The sequence below is a fragment of the Aethina tumida genome, chromosome 1 (genome assembly GCF_024364675.1).
Source record: "Aethina tumida isolate Nest 87 chromosome 1, icAetTumi1.1, whole genome shotgun sequence".
NCBI classification, from domain to species: Eukaryota; Metazoa; Arthropoda; class Insecta; order Coleoptera; family Nitidulidae; genus Aethina; species Aethina tumida.
This window is the reverse complement of record NC_065435.1, coordinates 2,170,197-2,191,865: the sequence shown is the minus strand read 5'-3', so window position 1 is coordinate 2,191,865 and position 21,669 is coordinate 2,170,197.

Genomic DNA, 21,669 nt, shown 5'->3' with positions numbered 1-21,669 from the left:
ATTAAAAATAATGTAGAAAATTTAAAATGGTGAATTTAATAATCTTGAGTGATTCATTTTATACTAAAAATACAATTGAACCAATTTATTAGGTTTTAAGTATTAATAGTAATAGTTCTTGAACAAAATTCTTTTTATGTGATTTGATAACATCACAGAAACTCGTTGGTGACTTATTTTCTAATTTGAAAATAAGTAAAATATTAAAAATAATGTAGAAAAGTTAAAATGGTGAATTTAATAATCTTCAGTGCTTCATTTTTTAATAAAAATACAATTGAACCAATTTATTAGGTTTTAAGTTTTAATAGTAATAGTTCTTGAACAAAATTCTTTTTGTGTGATTTGATAACATCACAGAAACTCGTTGGTGACTTATTTTCTTATTTGAAAAGGAGTAAAATTTTAAAAATAATGTAGAAAATTTAAAATGGTGAATCTAATAATCTTCAGTGCTTCATTTTATACTAAAAATACAATTGAACCAATTTATTAGGTTTTAAGTTTAATAATAATAAAAATTTGTAAACAAAATTCTTTTTGTCTGATTTGATAATATCACAGAAACCCATTGGTGACTTATTTTCTAATATGAAAAGAAGTATAATATAAAAAAGATAATGTAGAAAAGTTAATAATCTTGAGTGCTTCATTTTATTCTTAAAATACAAGTGCACCAATTTATTAGATTTTAGGTTTAATAATAGTAATAATTCTTAAATAAAATTCTCTTTGAAGAAAAGTAAAATTTTAAAAATATGTGGTAAATCAGCAAATACCTTCATTGATTAGATTTTTAATTTAATAAAATTAATAATTTTCGAACAAAATTCCAATAAATAAACGTTAAATTTGAAAAATCGTATAGTAAATTCAAACATGCGCAATAAATAATATTATTAAATAATAAACAACATAAATCTAGTTTAAAATCCCCTTTAGTTTATCATTGCGATAATATTTAGTAGGTTAATCGATTGAACCACAAACAAAAATCCAAATATATACTAATTACATAAATTTGTTGGTTGTTGATAAAGCCGGAACTGCAATTTTATTAATAATTTATTATATGGTGATGCCATATTAATACAAAATTATTTAATGTAGATTTATAATTGACCATTTCATTTATACGAATTACAAACTTTATGTAATTGAAACCTCTTGTTCGAGAATTGTTCTACTATTTCCTTTACGGCTTATAAATTTCCCTCGCTTAATGAAGCTTGAGAAAAACTTGTTTCAAGTGATTTTATAACAAAATAAAGTTGTGCCGGTTAATTAACAAAATATAGAAAAGGAAATACACGTAAATGAACTTTGTAAATACGTTTATTTTAGTAATTTAATTTTCCAGATGATTGTTTATCGGTAAAAAATCCAATTTGACCGGAGATTATGTTGGCACTGATTGCTTTAACAACGCAGATTGTGAGAAAAGATCAATTTGACGAACAAAAAACCCTGTTTCGGATTATTGAGATAAAAAGGTTCTAATTCCAAAAGATTTGATTTAAAAATTAAATACGTCTGAATGAACTTTGGAAACACGTTTAAAATGTCAAGATATAATTTATTGTTTGTGAGTTGATGTGGATAATAATATTCATGTTGTGTATGGTATTCCCTCCACAGCTTATAAATTTCCTGAACTCAAACGTTGAAGGTTAACGTCGAAGTTTTGAAAACATTTTTTGCCAACCGGGAGTTTATTAACTAAAAACGTCGAGGTATGTGGTTTACGTATTTTGAAGTATGGCTCTTATAAAACGATATTGAATCCAATTAGTTGGTTTAATTCAAACTGGCTACAAATGAGTTTTGAAACGAGATTTGAAAATTATGCATTACTTCGCATTCCCCAGACACAAAAGCAAATTCATTTAATGTGAACCAACTACATATTACGTGCATAAAACTTGCCAACAAACGCGCCTCAATATCCAATAATAAAGTTATATAAATTTATATAAACTAGAAATCCATGATGTGTTCTCGGTTATCGGAAACCCCGACCATTGAAAAATTGAAAACCCGAGAATAAACAGTGGCGCAATCAATTTTACCCCGATTTTTATAACTTTGAACTTAAAGCTCCCGAAGGAGTATCGATATCACTCGTTTCCTAGACTTTTCCACATACGGAACAATTATTTTTCTATCGGAAAAAGGTCAGTGCTCAAATTGAATTCGATGTCCCTCGTCTGTTTAACGGCAGCCATTTAATCGCCATCAAGTTTTGCATCCATTCTCCAACCACTTTCATTATTGCACAGTCTTTAATTTGCTTTGTCTCGCAGTTGGTCCATTGAGGAAGATAAGAGATGCGACATCCGCACTTCCACCCCTTCTAAACAACATTTAAGATCGAATGAAAGCGATAAAGGAAATATGAGGTAGGTTTCGTAATTTATAAACGCGTACATTCCCGGCCCGTTCGACCTGAGGAAAAATTTAATGTGACGTATGAAAATCTAAAATTTATACCTTGAACAGTTTAAACGGGCGAGCTTTGAATGTGACCTTTTCAACGGTTCGGACTTCCACATAAATACATGTATGTAATGATTTAGTGATTTAACGTTTTGTTACGTATTATTGAACGTTTGTGGAAACTCTTACTTACAAGATTAAGTTCGACTTTTATTCATGGATGGACTCTTATCTTTGTTTGTTTGCATTGTTTATTGTTCTGTTTTTTTACTTTGTTCTTTGTGGTGTGTTAGTTTGTTGGTTCTTGTGTATTATCGACTGTTTTATGTTTTGTTCAGTTAGTTATCGGGAATATGTTTTATTCATATTAATATTCCTTTTGTTGTTTTGTTTTGTGGCTTACTTTTGATTTTTCTATGTACTCAGTTCTCTGTTATATTCTCTAATCCATTTTATGATATGTGCTGTTCCCTGTTCTATGTTATATTAATTTTTCTATTTTGACTTCTGTTTCATTCTTCTGTTTTAGTTTTCTTTTCATTCATAGTTCTAAATTTAATTCATTCAAGTTCTCTGTTCTAGTTCTGTATTTTCTTCTTTACTCCATTTTAGCTTTTCCCTTTGTCTTCTATTTTGTTATCCGTTCTATGTTTTATTAAATTGTCTGTTCTGTCCTACATTTGGTTGTATGTTTTATAAATAATTTTCTCTCTCGTTTCCTATTCTATACTCTCCTTTCGGTTCTTGGTTCAGCTTGTGGTTCTATGCTATATTAAGTTTTCTATTTTTTCTTCTATTTTGTGTTCTGTACTGTATTTTATGTAGTAATTTACAATTTTATTTGTTCACTTCTCTATTCCAAGTTTTAATTAGTTTTCTGTTCTCTTTTCTCTTCACTTCTCTGTTTTATTTAGTTTCCTGTTCCGTCCTTTATTTGGTTTTTGGTGCTACGTTTTATCCAGTTCTATGTTGTTCTCTGACTACTTCTCTGTTCTTATTTCTGGTTTCTTCTATGTGGTGTTTTAAGTTCAGTTCTTTTATTCGGTTCTCTCTTTTGTTCCTTGTTCTGTACTCTCCTTTCGGTTTTTTTCTCTATTCTCTTTTACGTTAAGTTTATGCTTTAACTTCAGGTTCTATATTATATTAAGTTTTTTATTTCGTCTTCTGTTTTGTGTTCTGTACTGTGTTTTATTTAGTAATCTACACATCCATCTGTTCACTTCTCTCTTCCAAGTTTTAATTAATTCTCTTTTCTTTTCATTTCTCTGTTTTATTCAGTTCTCCGTTACGTTCTTTATTTGGTTTTTGGTGCTACGTTTTATCTAGTCCTCTGTTGTTCTCTGGTTTCTACTCTGTAGTGTGTTGTATTCAGTTATTTAGCTTATGTTTGATTCGGTTTTCTCATTTGTTCCCTGTTCTATACTCTCCTTTCGGTTCTATTCTTTATTCTCTTCTCTGTTCAACTTCTGGTTCTATGTTATATTAAGATTTCTATTTCGTCTTCTGTTTTGTGTTCTGTACTGTTCATCTTTCGTTTTGTTCTATGGTTTGTTCTCTGTTTTCTTTTAAGTTGTCTTATTTGTTCTCAGTACAATTTTTATCAAGTACTCAGTTTTGTTCACTGTTCACTTCTTAGTTTTTTATGTTTGTTCTATTTTCTATTTAGTTATATCTTTAGTTTTTTTTCTGTGTATTATTATTTAGTTTTCCCTTCTAATTTTCGTTGAGTTTTTTATTGTTATTTATTTTCTGATCTTTGACGTGATCTGCCTTTTTCTGATGTTTGCCATGTTTCGATTTATATTTGGTTTACGTTTGATATTATTTCCCCCTATTAAATCCTATTAAGTTTTATCCTGTTATATCCAATTTTATCCTGTTATTGAACATTGATGAGAGTTACGGCAATAATTTAATACATTTCATTAAGACCGTAGAACCAGTGAACCGGTCCCGTTCAAATAATGTTCTGGTGAAAAGTAATTTCGGTTCAATTCGTAATCGGCCCCGGAATACTTATAAAAGCATGCATGTAATAAAGTTAATTTGTGTAGAACTAATTTGAATGCGAAAGTTGGAACGGGCGCTGAAATTCAGTAAATAACTGTGCGCCCGGTTTTTCGTTTTGTTTTATTGGTAAATATCCATTAGTGTAAAGTAAAACGTACGCGTGCAGTAAAAAATATTCTTCAACGAAATGCGGACGGGTATTAGTAAATTCTTCGGTTTATATCATCGTAACTCTTAATTTTATTTTTAAAATCTCCAACAACATTTCGCTTTTGGTACGGGGGAATTGCCACACCGAAATTGCCAACCCGGGCGACTTTTTTTGCACACTAGCTGCAGTGACGTCAATATAAAGTCGTGTAAAAAATGGCGAGCGGTCCTTACAGGAATCTCCGTATTAATTTCCTGCTGTTTTATACCACTAAATTGTCCTAGTCGTTAGTCTCCATTTAAAATGATTTAAGACGAACGATAAAGAATATTATTTTAATGCTTACTGTCCTACTTACACACTGTAACACTACTTTTATTTTTATACGTGCCCTCCATCAAAACATTTATTTTACAAATGAATTGTAAATAAAGGATGTTGGAACAAGTAACAAGTCTCTTACAACCATTTTTCAGTTTCAGTTTTCAGTATTCAGTTTTCAGTTAACGTCACATCTTCGAAAGCACGTATCAATCAAAACAATTAACACAACGTTACGTAGTAAACAATCGTAGTAACCTAATTGGATGCGTGTTGATCGAACGAGATGAAAATCACTAATTAATTTATTGGAATTGTATGCAAAGCCCCCAGTGTAACGTAATGTGTTGGATTACACCGATAAACAAGAGGTCAAAGCAAAACGCAAAAATTAATTTGGAATCTATTTATAGGTCCTGGAAAATGTCGATCGAACGTTGAGATAAATAAATATTGTACGGACAGGTTTTCCAAATATAGCAACCAAAGGGGCAAAGTGTACTTGGTTGATCTTTTTCGATCTTCGTCTCCGGTTTTCCCCTTAAGATGTGTGCAATTAACGATTTATTGATCGGACAAAATGGAATTTTCTCTCTGGCATAATTAATGTCAAGCTAATAAGAAAGTATGAACCCAGATAAGATCAATTTATTCTCTGTGGCATAGGATGTAGAATATATAAAGTCGGTGGTCCAAATTAATTAGATATTAAATCTACTTTGTTGAAGAATTTCTGTTTCTCTACACTTTTTATTGTACACTTTAGTGGGTATTAAATTCGTATAATTTCACTTTTGTTCTTTTTAAAGGCTTCTTTCATTCAGTCCTTTATAAACAAATGGATTCGAAACAATATCTGAAATTATTGGACTGTGTGGTCTGAAGGAAAGAGTGATAAATAAACGTCAAAGCCCTCTCCTTAAAATGTAATTCTACAAATTAGTTTTGTTATCAATCGTACAATTTCCAACCACTTGTTTATAGAAGGAAGAAGACTTCTTACCATGCAGAATCTGGTCTTTTGGTCTTCCTGTCTTCACTTTATGTTTTTTGTCATATTGTCACATCGTCATCAAATATTGGAGTGGAGTAGTGAACGACAGATTTGAAATCGTCTTCAGTGATGAGTTTGTAGAGGGGTTTGGTGCCATTGGTTATGGTAGTCTGTCGCCTTTAATTTTTATTAGAGATAATTTGATAGCCCAAGGATACATCTAGGAAATTTTGTAACCTCAGTTGTTGCCTTACATTAGAATCCTTCAAAATCCACTCTTCCAGTAGTATAATACACGATCTCATGTTGCGACAATTTGATGTGTATACTCGTCCATGTGAAGGAGAAAATTGATTAGACTTTGAATTTTGTTTGTTGGAGAGTTTTTGTTTTATACTTTTTATTATACATCCTTAGTGGGTATTAAATTCATATAATGCACAGTTAATTTAACTTTTGTTGTTTATCAAGGCTTCTTTCGTTTAGTCCTTAATGAATGAATGGATTCGAAGCAATGTCTGGAATTGTTGGAGTGTGTGGTCTGAAGAAAGGAGTGATAAATGAACGTCAAAGCCCTCCCCTTAAAATATAGTTCTACAAAATAGTTTTGTTATCAATCGTGCAATTTCCATCCAATTGTTTATAGAAGTAAGAAGACTTCTTACCATGAGTTTACTGCAGAATCTGGTCTTGATCTTTTTCCTTACTGTTTTCACTTTATGTTCCTTGTCACATTGTCACATTGTCATCAAATATTGGAGTGGAGAAACGAACGACAGATTTGAAATCGTCTTCAGTGATGAGTTTGTAGAGGGGTTTGTATATTGATCAGCTGGATTTATGGTTTATGGTGCCATTGTTTAAGGTAGTATATCATCTTTAATTTTTATTAGAGGTAATTTGATCGCCCAATGATATATCTAGGAAATTTTGGAAGCTCAGTTGCTGCCTCACATTAGTTTTTCAGTAGGATAATACACGATCTCATATTGTGACAATTACTTAGATGTGCTTCCAATATTCTTTTGTAAACTTGTTTAATTTATAAACAAAAAAAAACTATACAAGGAGTATAAACTGCTGCTAAAACTTGAAACCACCAACCCTGCTTTAATACTTTTCCAGAGTCATATCCATGGAGGACATACAAAGAACTAAATTTTATGTATGTATAAAATTGATCAAAAATAATAATTACTGATTTATGTTAAATTTATTAAGTCAAGTAAATTTTTACTAAATAAATTCTGAATCTTAGTTTTGATTAAAAAATTGTAAAAGGGCAACATGTCAGCAGATGTGAAAAGGGAATGGAAATGGACTTTTCAGAATCCATGAAATGCAAAAAAATGACGTTATAAATGATAAATAAACCAATACCAATATTCAAATATAATTTTTTAATTCAAAGAATCACATAACCTCCAACAATTCTTCAGTAAAACTTACAATTAGGAGAAATTTTAATGATAATATTAATCTGGCCTTGATATATGAAACCAAAGCAACTAATTAAAAAAAAAAAAATGCAGACTATCGTAAGACGTAAGAAGATTTCGTATTGCTAACATTATTAACGACGTCATAAATCACGGGACAAAAACAAAATATACAAAATAAATTTTCCTGTTTTCCTTCGTCCTTTTCTTGCACGAGTCATAAAGACATTCGCTGACTAATATTCAAATTGATATTAAGGCAAAATTTTATGACATATTACTTCCACCCTAACGATTTTCAATAAATATTCCACCCCACAGGACTAGACATAATTACGTAATGTAAGGATGATCCCAATTTTGCCACTTCCAGTTTCTACCAGTGACACAAATTCAATTTTCAAACCAACAGGTCATATCGGAATGATCGATTGTAAATTCATGTCGTACGATATCGTGTCGTCTACATTATTAAAGCCTCTAATGGCCGTAATTTGAAGTTGAATTGGAAATCGCATTTAACGAGCCAAACGAACAGAAGTTTATTTCCTGGGAAACCGTAGAAAAGCCGAACGACAAAGGAAATCATCTTCCATTTGGCCCCGTTCGATAGCGAGTCGCCGCGAATTACCGAAATCACCGGATAAAATACAATTGTCTTCGGGCTGCACTTTAACACCCCATCACACGCAATCCGGAACGGGGGACACAAATGATTTCGGGAACGTGTCCTTCAATCAATTTGATCAGGTGTTTTTTTTTTGAACGATTTCGGCGTCCAAATCGCACCGTTTCACTAAATTGGTACAAAGTTTCGGGACGCTTAAAGTCGCCGTCCATAAAGTTAGTGCCATTACTTTCGGAACGACTTTAATACAGACACTCAGTCGTATTTCCCCTTTTATTATTTAATAAAATAAACGCCCGCAAAACAAGATTTTTTCCGCGCACTTCGGAATTTTTAAATTGAATTCTCCCGATGTATTTTCAGTTATCATTTACGTCCTCCCTCTCTCTTTCAGCTCTCGCGCTGGTTACCTGAAAACGCACTTTTCCCAAGCAAGTCTTCTCATTATCGGGACCGGCATTTCCGCAGTCTCCCGAGATACACCGGCTTATATATATTTTTTTATCAATTCATTACTCGCTGCCGTCTTTTTGTCAGTTTATTTTTTCGCATTCGCGACCTCCAAACAAAAAAAAAACACTCGTAATTATTGTTTGTTGGTGTTTTGTGTGTCTTGAGTTTTTGGGGCGGACTTTTTTTGTGTTGTTACGAATATAAATAATTGGCTTAGTTAAAAATCACGGGATATTTGTAAACAAGATGAGACTTGAAGGGATGCTTGATTTTAATTAAGTTGATGCACGGAAAAAGTTCGGTTTTTGTTATACGAATTGAGGATTATGGAAAATAATTTTTTAAGATTTTAAATGCCATAATTAAAATGCTATCATTATTTTTTAATTAATCACGTTGTTAATTAATTACGTTGAGAGATTCTACGACATCAGTATGTTATAAAAAATGTGAATTAATGTATTTTGTCAAGTTGAAATATTTTCTTCATAACACTAAACAAAAATATCTATATAACATTGAAAACTTTGTTAAATATTTTGGAATTATTACAGATTCATTTTATTATCATTATTAATATGTAAAAAATATAATTTAATTTTCATTTATGTTTGTTTTAATATTTGTATTAAATACAATTGTAATAATAAAAATAATGTGCGTTGATTTATAATATTATGTCATGAAATTTTGTCAAATCATAGACAATGTTGCCTATTCAACAAAATTGTAAATTAATCAAATATAAATAAGTTTAAATAAGTTTTTTAAATTTTCTGTACAATGTTAAACAAAAATATTGTTATAAAAATATAATTTAATCATAATAAATCACAATTAAATAAATTTAAAGCTTTATTTTAACATTTTACAGAAATATTTTTATTATTATAATTTACCTAGTCTACAACAAAAATCTTACATTAACTCAAAAGTTTTTTAAAAAAATTTTGAATTCTACAATTAATTTTTTTGTTTTTTAAATGGTTAATTAATTATGTCGAATATTATTCATCAAATTGTTTTTTAATGTTTTGTGTCAATATTATAAAAATGTATTCATTAATCACATTATTAATTAATGAATTGTGTCGAATTTTATACGTTTCAATATTCTGATATATTTTTATACAACATTAAACAATAAAATCTTCATCAATTAAATTGTAATTGATACAATATATTTTAATCGAATAAATTTATAACTTTTTTTCAGTAACCTGAAAACTATACCAATATATTTTAAAATAAAAAAATACTTTATTTGTACATTTTTTTAAATGAAAATAAAACTTTGTTAAATATCCTGAAAACTATAGATTATTAAATTATCAATTTATTAAATATTTAATAAAATACTCAAATTCTGTTTTTTTTTTTAAATTTGCAATTGAAATGTTTTATTTTCAATAGTAAAGAAAAAATTATTTAATAAAATACTTAAATTCTGTTTTTTTTTTTAATTTAATATTTATATTAAATTAAACAATTTTTTTTTTAATATATGATAATATATATTCTTTATAGCAGAAATAAATATGCAATTTAATCATAATAAATTAAATTTAAAATATTTTTAAATATTCTGTAAAATATTTGCATTTTTATCATTTTATTTATTTATTTATTTAATAACAAATTACTTTAGTTTTTCATTTTTTTAAACTATCTAATATTATAAAAATTTTAAATGTGTAATTTAATATAGTAAATTGTAAAAAAATAAATTTGAAATTTATTTTAATTCATTAAATCTGTAACAAAATAATTTAATTTTAATTATTTTTTTTTTTGGTTTATATTTTTTATTAGATAAAAATATTTTCCAATAAAATTTTAAATACTCTAATTAAAATATTATTGTTATAATTTTTTAACTAAATTAATATAATAATAATACTGAATTTCAACTTTGTAAACTTTTTTAAGGTTTTTGTAGAATATTAATTAATTAACTATTAATTTTATAAATATATAATCTAATCACAATAAATTATAATTAAATAATTTTAAATATTTGTTAAATATTCTGCAAACTGTACAAATTTATTTTTATCACTTTACTTTATTAAATCTGTAACAAAATACTTTATAAAATTGTTAACTAATCATATTTTTAATTAACAAATTATGTCAAGTTTAAAACTAGAGAATATACATTAAATAATTATAAATAAATAATTTAATTTCAAAAAATTATAATTCGAAACTTTTTAATTTAATTATTAATGTGAATTTTTGAAAAATGTTTTCTTTGCTATTTTTTATTATTAATTACATTATTAATTAATTATGTTAATTTTCAGACGCCCATTTATTGATTAGTATTTTCAAATTAATTGTAAATTATTGAATTGTACCAAATTTAACATTTTTATTACCATTTTATATTATATATTAATTAATTTATTATACTACATTAATATATATTGTTTAATATCTATCAAATCAAATAATAAAATATAAAATAGATTCAATTTGCTCTGTTATTTGTTTTTTCATTTTTGTTAGATCGATTAAGTTTTTTAATAAATATTTATATACTATAAATTAAATTGTTATTATTGTAATAAAAATATTTATCATACAATTAATTGTGTCTAGTTTTATGTAAATCTTACGCTGTTTATTCAATATTGAATAAAAATTTCGTAATTACTTTAATAATACCTTTTAACCTGTTAAATATCATGAAAATTATATAAATATGTTTTTATACATCTTATATATCTTTTCATTAATATTTTAAATACTTTAATTAAAATGTTATCATTATAAAAATTTTTTCTAAGTTAATCATTTTAGTAATTTATTTTATCCAGTTCTAGACGTACATCTTCATAATATAGTCCATAAAACAATGTCGTTCTAAATATGTAACTTAATTACAACAGTTTGTTATTATGTCCTGAAAACTATAGAGATTCATTTTGTTGATTTTAATTAATAAAATCTGAAAGAAAATACTTCATTGTCTCGTTTGTAGAAGATTTCTGTGAACAAGAATACTCCAAGTAAAAATTGACGGATGAATTAACCAGTCGGGTTGAGTATTTAATTAAATAAAAATAGCGACGTGAAAACTATGTCGCAACGTATATCACTTGAACATTGTATTCCCGTTTTAATTTGATCTGTCACATGAGGTTTGCCGTTCACAATTTCGCAGGGGTGAGGAATTTTGCGAGGGTTTTGGGGGTTTGGCTAGACAGAAATCGGGTTTTGGATAAGATTATTTCCGTTGTGGGCATCACTAAATTAATTTAACTATTGTTAATTCGTAAACCGTTCATAATGCCCGGGGATTTATAATCATAATTATGTAATATCGTGAAACGTTTATCTGAAACATTACATTACATTGAACAGCGCATGCAGTAAACAAATCCCTGACAATATGTTTAATATAGGGGTTATTTTTAAACTGCACTAATTACCAGGTAGAAAAGTACGTGAACGTAACTATTTGTGGCTGCCAGTATCGAAATATTATAATCAGCCCGGTTTATTATAGAATAACATGTTTACTAATGTAGTGTGCAGATATACTAATTTATGCTTATGGATTTTAGCACACAAATGTGCGAGATACAGATATCAGCGACTATTTCCGAAGAGGACGATAGTTAAATACCACGAACCGTGTGAAACACGATGTTTACTTTGACGCGGATTTCGTTTCAAATAGAATTTCAATTGCACACTTTTTTTACTTTTATGTTTTAACTAGAGAAAATTATTTACGATTTAATATCATATTTAATCGATAAATATAATTATTTTGCTTCAATATCCTTAATAATTAGATTGGTAAAACAATACTTGTAATCTGAAATGTGAAATTTTTATAATAATAGTAAGTCAAATTGTTTTGTTGTTATAGTATAATAAATTTTATACAACTGTTTCATAAAAAAATTAATTTGATTATATTTTTCACCGCTATATAAAATGAAATAGTCACTTAAAAAAATTCCATTCAATTAATATAAAAAAATTATGATATCTTAACATATTATTTGCAATTTTTAATTCTTAATAACTAAAATTATACACAAAAAACAATTAGTAATTTCAGTGATAAATATATAATAAAGTTTCATTTCGTACAACTGTTTTTTTATTATAATTCTTAACAAATATTAAGTTTAATTTATTATTTGTATTTTTTTAGTAAATATAATAATGTTATTATATTTTATAGAAAAATATCGTTTATGTTTAATCACAGAAATATAGCAAAATAAAATTTTAATTTATTGTTTGCATTTTTATTATACTATCATAATTTTCATCACCAAAATTAAAAAAAAAAAAATAAATAAAAATAAAAAATTATTAAATCAAATTAATAAATATTATTAAGTTTAATTTTTATTTATATTTATACAAAACACTTTACTTTTACAATAAATAACATATAATTGTAATTTGAGTTCACTAAAATAAAACAAAATAAAAGTTTTATTTCAAAAAATTGTTTTTTATTACAATTATTAATAAATATTGGTTAATAAGTATCATTTGACCTTTTTTGAAACTATAATAAAATGTAAATATTATTAAATTGTTTAAAATACTTTACTTTTCCAAAAAATAACATTTATTTTCGTTATTAAAATATATCGAAATAAAATCTCTTCAAAAAAATTTTATTTGTTGTTTTTTGTAACTAGAATAAAATTGGTTATTATATATAACAATTAATTTTAAATTACAATATTAATAACAAAAATTTTCAAATTTATTGTTATTAATCTAAAAAATAACATTTATTTGTCATTTTCGTCACTAGAATATATCGAAATAAATTCTTTACTTCAAAAAAATTTTTTTTATTATAATTCTGAATAAATATTGGTTACTAAGTTTAATTTATTGTTTGTACTTTTTTGTAACTATTATAAAATGTTAGAATTTATTGTTATTAACATTATTTAACTGTTTAAACTACCTTATTTTCCAAAAAAATAACATTTAATTGTAATTTTCGTTACTAAAATATATAGAAATAAACCCTTCACTACAAAAAATCGTTTTTTATTATAATTCATAATAAATATTGGTTAGTAAGTTTAATTTATTATTTGTATTTTTTGTAACTATTATAAAATGTAAAATTTATTGTTAATAATATTATTAAATTATTTAATCTACTTTGCTTTCTCAAAAAATAACATTTATGTTTAATTTTCGTCACTAAAATATATTGAATTAAAACTTTCACATCAAGAAATTGTTTTTTATTATAATTCTTAATAAATATTGGTCAATAAGTTTAATTTTTTATTATTTATTTTTCTAACTATTATAAAATATTAAAATTTATTATTATTAATATTATTAAATTATTTATACTACTTTACTTTCCCAAAAAATAATAATTATTTGTAATTTTCGTTACTAAAATATATCGAAATAAAACCTTGACAAAAAACTGTTTTTTTTTATATAATTTTTAATAAACATTTTATTATATTATTATATAATTTTAATAATATATTAAAGTTTAATTAATTATTCATTTTCTTTATAATTATAATAAAATTTTAAAATATAGTATTATTAAAATATATCAAATTGTATTGTATTTTCACACAAAAAAATTATTTTTATATAATTCTTTATAAAATTTATTTACTGTATTTTTTTTAATAAATTAAGTAATATTTTAAAATAAATTATTTTTAATATTAATATTTTCCTATTATTAAGTTTCAGAAAAAATAATATTTAATAATAATTTTCGTCATTAAAATGAAACGAAATAAAAATTTTATTTTAGATAATTATTTTTATTGGAAATTTAAGAAAATGCTTATCTTATCTTGTTTGTATTTTTTTTTAAAACAATAGTAGGATATTTTACAATTAATTATTATTGTTAATATTATATTATTTTTTAATTTCGTAAAAAATATATATTTTCTATTTTTCATTATAAATATTAAATAATAATAATGTTGGAAATATACATATATTTCTTTAGTTTTGGTTACTATAAAACTTACTTTGTTACTATAAAAAATATATTTAGCAAATTTTTCATTAAAATATATCAATAGCAAAAAAAAATAACATTAAGTTTAAACATTTGTTATATATTATTTATATTGTATTATTAGTAAATTTTGATAAAAAAATCTGTACAATCTTTTTCTTAAATACACATAGAGTCACACTTAAACAAACATTTCGTGCAAAAATTTTCTACTATTTACAAATTCTAAGGCACGTGCTACAATAAATTATCAATTGTCCGAAAAAAAATATAGAACAGTCCTGAATAAAAAAAGGTGTTGTTAAAGTTCATTTTATGGGACGATAAAATTTTCTCGAACTAGAATGTCTTAAAACTGTCTGGGAAGTAAAATAATTAATGGGGAAAACATTATTAATTATTTAAAATATGCAAAAGTAATTTATGTATGTATGTTTTAATAAAAAAAAATTATATACAAGTATATCAAGGAACGGGTCGAGTTGGTTGAGTCGGGTTGAAAAAATGGCGAATGCGCCGAAAAATGAATTCGCACGAGAAAACGGCAAAATCAACGCACACGCAGGGGGCATGTCAATTCAAAAACGGTTGTGATTTAATCAAAAACAATAAACAAACAAATTAACAAGTAAAAGCATGCAACAAATGACACAGAACACAACAAATATATGTAAGTATGTAATACCCATTATGTTAAAATTGTGCAAAAATTTGCCCTATCTCCTCGTTTTTATTTATTGTGAACGTACATGCGTCAGAGAATCGTAATCGTATCGCAGTCCGAACCGCGAGCACATCACCCTATTCGCTACGTTTTCACACTGACGGTTTCACCCTGTTTCGGTTTTCCGGCGGCCGGACCGAGGAGCTTGATGGTGTGGTGCGCACGGAACCGGCTGCCGTTCGCATTGGACGCATCGCATTCGCTCTCCTGCCCGTCATGCCGTTCTGCCATTCTGCCATTCTGCCTTGCCTTCGTCGCGGAGGCCGAGGGCTCCGTTCCATAAAGCTGACGGGCCGCCGCCGCCGCCGCCGCCGACGCCGCCGACGCCGTCGCTACTCCGCAACAGCTCCTGTCGCATCCCTCTGCCCTCTGCCACCAGCCTAAGCGGCCGTCGTGCACGTCCCTCCGTTTCTTTTCCAATTTTCTATATATCATTTTCATACATGCCGCCGTTCTATTTAGCGAGATGTGCTCGTGCATACAATGGACAGTTGCCAGAAAATAAGCGCCAGTTAGTGCGTTCTGTTTTATGCTGTTTAGTACACCCCCTCCCAATAAGTTTCCAGGCCCTTTTGTTCAAGTCAAACGTTGCTTTTTCGCTTTAAAGGCTAATTGCAAACGATACCACCCACACACATTTCTATGTTTCTTTCCATTGTTTCCAGAAAAAATTAAAACACTCCATCTTTTTAAAATGTATATTGAAAGAAAATTAATTAATTAATTTGGGATGCGTCCCTAAATTAAATTTTATGGATTAATTTGAATAAATTAAATTCTGGATGGATTTAATCAAGTTTAAAATATAATTTGGTTTTTAATCAAGTTCCATGTAAAAGTTTCTATAAATAATAACCATATAAAACAATTTCCAATTAAATTTATATAAGTGCACTCTACACAAAGTTATAAAGGTTGAATAAAATAAATCGATTTATAATTCTGGTGTGACATTATTAACGTGAAACTACTCAATTTAATCGATTCAGTTTTATAAATTTAGTGTGTGTGTTTTAATAACATTGGATTTGAGGAAAGTTCTAAATAAATGTGTGATATTTGAAATCAAACAAGTCAATCTATTTATAGAAAAATAAAATTAAACAAATATTTAACAACACACATGAATTAAACGATTTTTAGAATTATTTTAAATTATTGAAATGAAAAAATTAATTAATGTTTTATTATATTTATTTTTATTTCTTAGAAATATTCAAAATAACAGAAATGAGAATTAATAACTAAATAACATTGAAACAAAACAAAAAAAAATTATCAGTATAATTTATATAATCAATGAATTTATTTTAATTAAATTTAAGAAATTATTTACTGTAAATATTACATTACATTTAATATAAATTTCAATTTCTTTTTAGTGATTTCCTTTTCCTTTCAAAGGAATGTCAAGAAATAAATAAAAATACTTCCTACTTAAAATATATATTGATTTTAAAGAAAATTAACTAATTAATTGATTTAGCGTTCGTTCTAAATCAAATTTTATGAATTAATACCCGGAATACATTAAATTCTATTCCTGTTGGATTTTATCAAGTTTAAAATATAATTTAGCATTAAATCACGTTCTATTTATGTAAAAGAGAATTTCAATATGTAAAATACAATATAAATTTACAATTATACTCGTATAAAAACAATTTGCAATTAGATTAATTTAACTGGGATTCATTCACTCTACATAAAATTATAAAGTTTGAATAAAATAAATCGATTAATAATTCTAGTGAGATATTGTGTGATAATAATAAACAGTTAATCAATTAAAATTATTTCATTTTCGTAATATTAATTTCTATTTTTAATACATGTAATTGTTAGTTGTGTTTAGGTCTAAATAAATTTGTTCAAGTTCAATCATGATAAAAAATTAAAATTTAAATTAAATTTGCTTTAAATGAAAAATGTAATCAATGTTTTTGTGATTTAAATAAAATCAATAGTGAAAAATAAAACGAAATAACAGATGACATAAAGAAATAAATTAAAAAATATATTATATTAAAATAACCATAATCAGATTAGATCATCTGGAGAAAATAATAATAATTATTATTTTATTTTAATAAAATCAGTTTTTATAAATTTAAATTGGCAAAACTAACCATTACATTGGATATCAATTAAGTATTACTAAGATTTATTTCATCCTAAATAAATTAAGTCTCGATTAAAATTAATCATATTTTATATACGGTGTAGTAAATCAAATTTAAAATATATTTGAATTTCACGACATTTATTCAATTAAATTTATTTCATTTTCATAAAAGTTAATTAGTATTTTATTTAATACATATAATTAAGCTGTTTCATTCAAAATAAATTTGTTATTGTGTGTTATTCAAAATCAATCAAAATAAAAAATTAACATTTAAATTACATTTCTGCTTTTGTAGATACTTTAAATTGTTTTGAATGAGAAAATTCATTTAATTTTTTTTATGATTTAATTTAAATATTTTTCAAATTTAGGTAATTAATATCAAAATTGAAAAAAAAAAAATAATATATAATTGTTTTTTTTAATTTAATTTATTTTTTTACTTTAGGTAAGTTATAATTAATATCAATACTGATTGATACTAATTATATAATAATTTACCTAAAATTTGTAAAATAAATTACAAAATAGAATTAAATAATGTTTTTCATTTAAAAGTAATATTAATTTTATATTCGTATATAATTTATAATTATTATTTCATCTTCACTCAATTTATTTGTAACGAATCACAACTTAATTATATGTGTAAAAAACTACGAATTAATTTTATGAAAATGAAATAATTTTAATTGATTAAATGTCATAAATTCAAATATACTTAAATTTAATATGATGTGCTAGAAATAAAATTTAATTAACCTTAACTGTCAATTTATTTAAAATGAAATAAAACTTAATTATATTTCATTAGTGATTCTCCAATTAATGAGTTTTGTCCATTTTTCAAATACATAAAAATTTTATATTTATTTATTATTTATATTTTAACTTTAATATAATAATTTCTCAATTATTTCGTCTGTTATTTTGTAAATTCAGTTCCAGTTTTTATAGATCAAATGACAATAATTATAAATAATTTATTTTCACATGAAAAACAATTTCTTAATAAATAGTAAATTTAATTTCTTTTTTGTAATTTTTTAGTAATTATTGGTATGTTATTATAATAATTTACTTTTGCAAAAAATTTAATATATAATTTTCATTACTAAAATATAATAAAAAAAATATAATAGTAAAACGTTTACTAAAAATTGATTTTTATTAAATTTTTTAATAAATATTAGTAATTTTAATTCATATTTTGTTTATTTATAAATAATTTTTTATATACAAACTATATTTTAATATATATACCAGATGTTTCTAAAAATCTAGTTCGAATAAATTTTTATAGATAAAATAACAATAATTTAAAAAAGATTTTACAACAAAAAATATAAATTAAGTAAGCGTTTTATTAAAGAAAAATTTAGAAGTTTTTATTGGAATTTATTTAGTTCAATAGTATTATAGAATTTCAATAAATACATTTCATAATATTTATTATAATTATAAATATAATTAATGTTTTATTATTTTTCATAAACATTTTTATACCCTAATTTCAGTTTAAATTTTTTATGTAATTTTTTATCAATTATTGATATTTTGTTATAATAATTTACTTTTGCAAACAGTTAAAATTTCATTACTAAAATATAATAAAGTAAAAGATTCACTTTTAAAAACTATTTTGTATTATAATTTTTAACAATAATTAATAATTTATATTTTGTACTTTTTTTATAAATTAAAATTAATCAAAGTTTCTTTTTTCTTCTAAATTATGAAAAGAATATTTAAAGCTAGTTTTAAAAAATATTCAGTGACGTAGAAAATAAGACGAAGAAAAGAGAGGAATATCCAGAATCTGTGTCATTAAATCATTATGAAAAAGTTCATTCAATATATAATATAATATTATATATTGAATAGATACTTATTTTAAGATAATACATACAACTAATTTTTGAAAATTAAATTTCAGGAACTTTAATTTCTTCAGGAGGAACTTGAAGAAAGTTATTAAGATTTTTTTCATTATTGGGCGTGTTCTACTCTAACTATTTTAGGAACACCTAGTATACATATATTATATATATTTTTTATATTTTATTAATGGTATTATTTTTGTATTATAAATTTTTGACATAAGTTTGTTCTAAAAACTCGTTAGGTCACATTTATTTTACAGATTTTTAGCAGTCGGTCACTTATAAACATTAAGCACACATAAAAGATATTTTTAAAATAAAAATTATGTTCCAAGACACAATTTGTTACGATAGTCTTTACAGCAACAATAAAACCAAGCATAACAAATAAATTAACCGAAGCAAAGCAAAACATTGATTTTGTTTCGGCAGTGTTTAGGAGACTAGAACTAAAATTATAATCTGGATTATTTTATCCGGTTAATTTATTCATGAGTGGTGCAAGTTGATTTAGCATAAAATTCACTGGCCCCATATTACGCGGAGTTTAGTGTGGGCGCAATCAAGAACATCTGTTCTTCAAGTCGCCGGAGAAACAAAGTGTTTTTCCAAATAATACAATTTACGTTCCGCAACCGTGTCGGCGATTTATTTATAGTTTCATCGATTTAAAAAAAAAAAATTACTTAATTTACGCCCAGAGAAATAATATTTATATTGCGCGAAGCATATGTCTAATTAGATCGGCACGAAAATAGACAGAAGGAAATAAAAACAAACACACGTTAATAAACTGGAATCGTGCATCGAAATGGATCCAGTGTAGTCGGATAAAAATTAATGTGCACTAAACTACAACGGCCAATTGTAAACGTGCTTGGTCAAATTAAAAGTGCTGCTGAAATTTGAACGTGGCGATTTTCCATATTTTTCACCAATAAGGCGGAAATAAAAGTGCACGAGGCGAATTTGTGATGCAATTTTTTCCCTTTTTTTCCCATGATATGGACTATTTCTAGTTCGGGAACTAAAAATTTACACTCAAATTAATCCCGTTTTGTTTTTATAAACGTTACAATAAAACGTGAAAAAAAAAATAAAAATAAAATAAAGTTAGGCCAGGACATGGAATTGCAATTAGAAGTTTTAATTGACAAACTAATTATAATCACACGTCGGATTGAAGGAAAATTGTCTGGTGTAATTAATTTTTATTTTCTGACTATAATTAAACGTATTTTGGATAAAACATCGATGGATATTAATTAATTTTTTATGTGTTTTAAGTCTGCTATTTTAATCGTTTAAATATTTTAAGCATTTTCAGTTTTAACGACGCTTGTTAACACATATTAATGAACTTATAATATTCACCACACTTAAATTTTATCGACCGACCATTCAAATTGCACAATTAAATGATTATGTGTAGTAGTGGCCATAATTAGAGGAACTTATTAAAATATATTAAATATATGAGCTGTACCAGTTGAATTGGAAGCCAATAACTAGAATGTTTATTTTTTGTTCTATTATTGTTGTGTATATTGGGCCACTGGTCAATCTAATTTTATTATTTCAAAAATTTTGTACTGACCAAGTGTGGTAGTTACAAAAAATTTGTCTCGATAACAACATAATTCGAATGTGAACAATCCAATCTTATCGTCACCTGACATTAAGGCCAACCTGGAGGAAATGAAACTTGCTGAAATTAGTTCAAGGACAGACCTACAAGAAAAACCTTGGTTCCTACTAAAAATGTGGAAGCCCAATTTGGACTTGATTAGGGTCACATTCAGTAGACCACAGAACAATGGGGACGAGTAGCTTTTAGGGAAGAATTTAATTTATAAAACATCATACAGGAACAAAACTACAGAATACAAAGTTTGTACAAACCCTCGGTGAGACATGGTGGCGATTAAATTATGCTATGGGGATGCTTCATTTCTTCTGGCATATTCTCCCATTGACTGATTTATGTACAGAGAAATATTAAACAACAATGAATGATGCATTTAATTAATATATTTCAACATGAAAACGATCCCAAACACAAATCCAAAATTATGACGGACAAAAATAAATGTTTTTCCTTTTGTTATTCTACTTAACTTCTGTAATGAATCTCTTTTCTCCTTTGTTTTTTATCACATGGGTATTTTCTAATTCCACAACCAATCCTTCCTTTATTATGTGCTCTTTTCTATTCTCCCTTTTCTTCTTTTGTTTATTTTAATTTTTGATCTAATTTTATTGTTTTCTTAAAGCTTTTCCTTTGTTGTTTTAATCATTTTAGATGATTTAAGCATTTTTCAATTTTAATAACTTAAATTCGTCGTATTAATGATTTATTAAATCAATTTACAAAGCCCATTGTAATATATTTTGTTCAGTCTAATCAAATTTAATCGTACATCAATTATTTTATTTTCTTTCTTCTTACTTCCATAAGAAAACGAAGTATTTTCCTTTTTTTCTATGACTTACCTTTTTCC